The following is a 7500-nucleotide window of genomic DNA, read 5'->3' on the forward strand; positions in this document are numbered from 1 at the left end:
AGGGAGGTCGAATACATTTTCATTTTTTTTTTTTTTTCAGAATTTAGATGCCCAGAAGGATTACTACATAGTTTTAAAAATAGCGCTTAAAAATGGAAAGGAAATAGGATGAGGTAAAGGAGGCTTAGGAAGGTGGCTTTATTGTGATTCCCAACTCCATCTACACAGAAGACTTGGGATATTTACTCCGCAAAACAGGGTTGAAGATTGCCAGTTCATCTAGTACGAAGATTGGTGAAATAGTGAGGGGTAAGGGAAGAAGAGCATACGTCAATATTGATAACAGCGTGGTGTACAAGTACCATGCGACAGCTGTGAACTGAGCTACTTCAGTGAGACAGGAAGAGACCTACACAAGCGGACATTTGAGCACAGAGGTGACCTGAAAGCCCACCGAACATCCAAAGCATTAGTGGTTTACGCGAAACAATATGGACACTTACCCAACTGGAACGGAGTACAAGTATTGCAACAAGGTTTAGATAAGAAGAAGAGTAAAAAAGTCGAAGCAGAATTAATAATATACCAGCCCTGCTGTAACGATGGGTATGGTTTTATCAAATATCCAGTTGGTTGGTACACCACATCGGAATTTGAAAGGGGCAAGGAGGAATGGGGTAGGTTAGGAAAGGAACGCAGCATCGAGCATGTGGGTTATAAATATGATTACTTCTGACCATGTATGCGCATTCCAAAGAAGTTCCGTTAAGACCGAAACGTCAGTGATTATAACTCCAACAATTATCGGTGTTTATCTCACTACCCTACCTCACACACACACACACACACACACACACACACACACACACACACACACACACACACACACACACACACACACACACACACACACACACACACACACACACACACACACACACACACACACACACACACACACACACACACACACACACACACACACATAGCGACTCGGTGGCGCAGTTGGTAGAACGCTGAGCTGCCACGAAAGTGGCCCGCAGCTCTTGGTTCGAATCCTGCCCAGGGCCGAAATTATTTCGGTACTGCTGCGCTTCGGGTCGTTACTCTGACTCTCGTGGGCGGGGAGTTGGGTGTGTGTGTGTGTGTGTGTGTGTGAAAGGTTATAGCATTATCCATAGATCGGACCTACGAGCTCTGAGCTCTCTTCCGGGAGGGAAATAGCTGTCGATCACGAGTCCAACACGTGATCCAAAGACCAAGTGAATACACACACGCACATACACACACACACACACACACACACACACACACACACACACATATATATATATATATATATATATATATATATATATATATAAGCATATATATACATATGAGAGAAATTCACTAGTAACAGCGGCATCAATCTGATAATTTTATGACAGTTGCATGCAGGATTCGAACCAACTGCTTTCGGCCACCCGTAAGATTTGTTACGATCCTTACCCCTTACCACTAGTGGGCTTGGGCCTTGTGTAAACCAGGAACTGGGGTCGCAGATTAGTGATCTTTCCTATCCTCTGTGGCCGAGTAGGTAAAGGCATTGTGAAGGTAATCTTACGGGAGACCAAAAGCAGTGGGTTCGAATCCTGCATACGACTGTCATAAAAATAATCAGGTTGATGTCGCTGTCACTAGCAAATTTCTCTCGTAGTTACAATGGCGAAAGCGTGAAAAGGATTTGTTCTTATCCTTACCCACTATCACTAGTGGGTTTGGGTCTTGTGTAAAACAGGAACTGGATTCGCAGATTAGTGATCTTTCTTATCCTCGGGAATCAGATAGATTCCAGGTTACAAGGTTACAAGTCTCTGTGGCCGAATGGGTAAGGGCATTATGAAGGTAATCTTACGGGTGTCCAAATGCAGTGGGTTCGAATCCTGCATGCGACTGTCATAAAAGTGATCATATATGTGTATATATATATATGTGTGTGTGTGTGTGTGTGTGTGTGTGTGTGTGTGTGTGTGTGTGTGTGTGTGTGTGTGTGTGTGTGTGTGTGTGTGTGTGTGTGTGTGTGTGTGTGCGTGTGTGCGCGCGCGCGTGTGTGTGTGTGTGTGTGTGTGTGTGTGTGTGTGTGTGTGTGTGTGTGTGTGTGTGTGTGTGTGTGTGTGTGTGTGTGTGTGTGTGTGTGTGTGTAAGTCGCCATTTTCGCATGCTTACTTTCATTTCGTACGTCTCTTAAATTTTCATCACTGATTTTAGTCACTTCCCCTTTCTTCACTTTCACCCACCTTTCTCTTGTCACTTCTTTTTCTGTGTCAATTTACAGATTTTTAGTCGATAGGCCCTGTACCTACAAGTATTTTTTTTTTTCTATTTTTCTACTATGTACTTCAGACAAGGGAGAACGAAATCTTTGTAGATTTTCTTTTCTTTTTTGAATACCGGTTACACTTCGTGCTTTTCTAATTACAATCTATGAATCTGTAATGACGTCATGATTTCTTTAGTCCAATACTCTTTAACTTTATATTTAAGATCCTCCCCTAAGGACGTGATCTTACAATTGTGAACCAATTGAATTTTCTCTTCCTCCACCCCTTCTCCAATCAGATTCGTTGTTACAAGTCTATATGCAATATTGTTTAATTAAGCAATCTCGAACCACTGCACAACTTACTTAGTTTAAATCGGCAAGTCATATACACGTCATACAGGCTCCCGACAGCTTTTTATGAATGTAGGCGTTGAGCGAGCTTGCGTAAATCTTCGCTTACGAACTTTGCTGTTTTACAAACAAACTTCCCATAAAAATGAAACCCTCACCATCTACCCCTCTTTCTACCTACTTGTCTACTAGCATCTTACAGTGTGTTTGTGTGTGTGTGTGTGTGTGTGTGTGTGTGTGTGTGTGTGTGTGTGTGTGTGTGTGTGTGTGTGTGTGTGTGTGTGTGTGTGTGTGTGTGTGTGTGTGTGTGTGTGTGTGTGTGTGTGTGTGTGTGTGTGTGTGTGTGTGTGTGTGTGTGTGTGTGTGTGTGTGTGTGTGTGTGTGTGTGTGTGTGTGTGTGTGTGTGTGTGTGTGTGTGTGCGTGTGTGGGTGTTTGTGTAAAATAAACACTATGAAAGGCAAAGGAGAGTGAGAAAACGATCATCAAAGGAAAGGGAAATTCCTGGAGAATCCGTCATAGAAGTAGAATTGAGGTTACGGGAAAGGTTGAGGAAGTCTCCGAAGGGTCCTTTGCCTCTTCTAATGATTTCCCAGAAGTGGGCAAAGGGTTCCTTCAAGGAAAGGTGTAGTCAAACTCATAATTAGGTCTTTCCCCTTTACCTGCGTTGGTCTAGCTGCTGCCCATTGCCTAAGTAACGACATTTTTCCTCTGATGACTTTCCTTTCGTAACGGTGTCATTTCATGACAGATACGATGTGACGTCATGTCGCTCATGACCTCATGAACCACTTCTCCCATGTCATGAACCAGGTCGTTATTATCATCGTTCATGTAGTTGATGACGTCATGGACTATGAGACTAATGACGTCATAGACGAGAAGGTGAACGAAGTCATGAACCATGTTACTAATGACGCAATGCCCTGTCACTAATTATGACATCAAGAAGATAGTGATACAATGAAAAGAACTCTAATGACGTCAGAAACCGTATTGCTGATAATGCCATGAACTATCGCCTCAATGACGTCATATATTGCACCATTTATGACGTCATAAACCACGTCGCTAATAATATCACAACATAAACAATATCTGTTCATTCTTGAATACTGGTATGTTTTCATTTTTTGGTCTATTTTTCCTTAACTTTTTTTTCTTTCTTCTTTTTTTATGGCTATACTAGTACCAAGGATAGTCTTTTTATTTTCCTGATATTCACGATAATTAGCAGATTTTACTGAATTTGAATTGATACACTTTTAACTAATAAAAAACTAATACATGCAAATACAAATATTCAAATGTGTATGTACAAGTAACTACAGTTTTTGCTATAGCAATCTTTAAAGACATATCGTTAGGTGGACGCGTATAGACAGACAGGTCAACTTACTGCACATTTTCTTAGATATACCGAGAGAGTGTTTTTGCACGACGAAGTGCTCATATATTTGTTTATTTGTTTGTTTGCCTGTGTGTGTGTGTGTGTGTGTGTGTGTGTGTGTGTGTGTGTGTGTGTGTGTGTGTGTGTGTGTGTGTGTGTGTGTGTGTGTGTGTGTGTGTGTGTGTGTGTGTGTGTGTGTGTGTGTGTGTGTGTGTGTGTGTGTGTGTGTGTGTGTGTGCGCATGCGTATGTGTGTGTGTTTGTGTGTGTTCTCCTTTATGTATCTAACAGAACTGAGATATTGACGGTAGCTCTCCATTATCACTTTTAGCTTTCAAGTAATGTACAATTCTATTTTATGTTACCTCCATTAGAAGTCCCTTCCATTTATCTGTTCCTCTGTTTGTGATTTTTTTTTTTCTTACTTCTCCTTGCAACATCTTAGCAATGCCTCAAGTGTTCCCAGTACTCATAGATATCATCTCTTTGCTATCTTTCCTCTAATTTTTTCATCCCAAGCCTCAGCCGTTTTTCTTCATAGAATAGACCCTATATCTCTAGAGCCCATCGGAATGTCAAGGAAAAATCGTGCAGGTGAAAATAGTGTGACTAATTATGGCGCAAATAGTGTCGAGGAAAAGAATGATGTAGGTAATCATAGTACAGATGGGAAGAAAGAAAACATGGTTCATTCTTATCATTACTGCATAAGAATAAGTTGTCTTATATGGAATACCTCAGGTATACGTTAATCAGGTGTGTTATTACTTAAATACCTTTTGAGATGTGATTCATTGCAGTGGCACTTAAGAAATTGTGACTTACAAGGTGACACGTTTATCCGAGAAACGCATACTGAGGTGTAATTGTACTGATACGCAACTTGTAAGGTAATATGTTTATTAAGGAAATACCCACCGAGGTGTGATTGTTGTTTATATTGGCATTGAATTGTAACTTGCAAGTCACTTTCACTAGTTGCAGTGTCCTTATTTCTGTTTAATAAAGCTCTAGATGACCTCTGTATATGCCAAATATGGCCTTTGGAATCTAAGGTTGAGTAATATTATCAAGTATATCAATTCTCACTTACACCAACCCTGTATACGCCTTTTGGACTTTGATTGATGCAGTCGTCTGGATTGAATTTCATTTCAGTTTTAATTTCTTTTCTTGCCATCTATATAACTACATTTGCTAGTATATGTCTTTAGTCGTACCTCCTTTTCATATGTTCTCGAAATCTACCAATGAATTTGGCGTTTTCGACAAGACATATTTAGGTGATTATCATTCATTTTCTGTAAACCAGTGATGTGTATTATAAATGCGACTGGTGCCACTACTACTCTCACGTCGGAATACATCCTTCTTGTCCTCAATCTCACTTATGTTCTCTTTAAGAACTTCTGTCCCTCCCACAGCTTCCCTTTTACTCCCTTTGTTTTCTCTTATTTGTTTCCATGCCAATCTTGTGAGGGACGTTATTTAATGTTCTTTTCAATCCGATAAATTCAGCTAACACACCAGTCCCTCTGCTGTCGACTATCTGCAACTCTATCACAAAAACAGGATATCTGATACCCTTAATCTTCCCGAGTAAAAGCTAAGCTCTCAATCAAGTTTACATAATCTTTAAGTAAGTTTTCTCTTTCTTTCTGGTTATATTTTCTATATTTTAGATACTTCATCGGTAATCTTTAAAGTGATATTTACCATTAGTTCAGGAAGCTCTGTCCAATTAATTAATTTTCATATAGACTATATTTGCTTCTTTTAATATAAGTGGCTTGTCTTTTTCCCTTACATTTATTTAGTACACAAAATTATATTCCAAGTCTTATTTTCCCCACAGTCAGGTTTTATTATTTTTTTTTTTTTCTTATTTGGGAAATTTATGTAAACCTGTTTCTCTGTCTAGTCAGTTTATCTAGAGCTTCTACTCCTAGATCTCTTGAGTTGTGGGAAGGATAGGTTTCCCTTTATTTAACGTAAACGCTTAGTGCCTAATAGAATCATATTTAAGTGGCGCAGATCTCGGACAACGTGATATCTTTGCTGTGACGCATGATGATTTTATTCTGTTTATAGCGTAGTCGGAAGCGTGCTCGTCTCGCTCTCGCTTAGTTGTGGGTTCTAATCCCGCACCCCCTCTCCGATTTCCAGCAGTGGCTGCTACCTGCCCCAACAGTTCTTAAAGCGTATCACAGGGCAAAGATGATGGCTACAGACGCAGCTACTAGCCTCCTGGCGTAGTCTCCTCACCACCAACTAAGGGAGAAGAGTGCACGATGAGAGCGTAGCAGAAAGGGCGTCAAAGCAGACTCGGCTGTCACTTTCCCTACAGCGACACCTTTTATAGAATCTGTTTGGGTTGACGCCAAAAGACTTTATTCAGCTGAACACGTGTCACTGCTTTGAAGGGGTTAATAATGTAATATGTATGTTTGGTATACTCCAGAGATTATCCAAATATAGTTCATTGCAATGTTCTATATTTCATTTCTAATCTACTTCTCATCAATCCAAAAAAGTAGGTTGGGTGTTTTTTATTTCTTTCTCGAACTATCTATTTTTTTTTCTCTTTTTTTCGTATTCCTCCCTCGATTCTTTATATATCATGGCTTTTATATTTACTTCAACTACACCACAGCCTATCTATTGCCTTAGTTATCCTGCACATCATTTTAAGGCCATCCCTTTTCATTCCTGAAACTTATGTGGTCTCTGGAATTAAGTTCCGATCCTTTTGTGACACATTGCTAGTAACCCCTACTACTTCTTGTATGTTTCTATGTCCTATCAAGTTCTCATGGTTATTTTTTTCCTCAACTGAATGAAAACAACTCTCGGCAGACAGAATTAGCATCCATGTCGAGCAAGGAAATCAACGGGTTCTCCACCCCAGGGATTAAAGGTGCTCATTAGGATCACCATAGCATTTTCGCTACATAGAGGGGACCACGTACATGAATCAAATAGTTCAGCAGCAGCTGGATTAAAAAGAATTGCCACCCACCTGGTACGGTATGGAATATTCAGTCAAAAAGCAGACTGTATGTCTTTTTCACCTTCCTCCCCTTTCCCTTTTCTCCCTCCCCCTGGCCCCCTCTCTCCCCCTCTCTCTCTCTCTCTCTCTCTCTCTCTCTCTCTCTCTCTCTCTCTATATATATATATATATATATATATATATATATATATATATAAAATATATGTATATACATATATGTATATGTATATACACATAAACATATATATATATATATACATATATATATATACATACATATATATATATGTATATGTATATGTATATATACATGTATATATATATATATATATGTATATGTATATGTATATGTATATGTATATATATATATATATATATATATATATGTATACATATATATATATATACATAGATATATGTATATATACATATACATATACATATACACATACATATATATATTATATATGTGTATATATATATATATACATATACATATACACATAC

Source organism: Oratosquilla oratoria, chromosome 14 (assembly GCF_046742065.1).
Source record: "Oratosquilla oratoria isolate Oo_2021 chromosome 14, ASM4674206v1, whole genome shotgun sequence".
In the NCBI taxonomy this organism is placed as follows: domain Eukaryota; kingdom Metazoa; phylum Arthropoda; class Malacostraca; order Stomatopoda; family Squillidae; genus Oratosquilla; species Oratosquilla oratoria.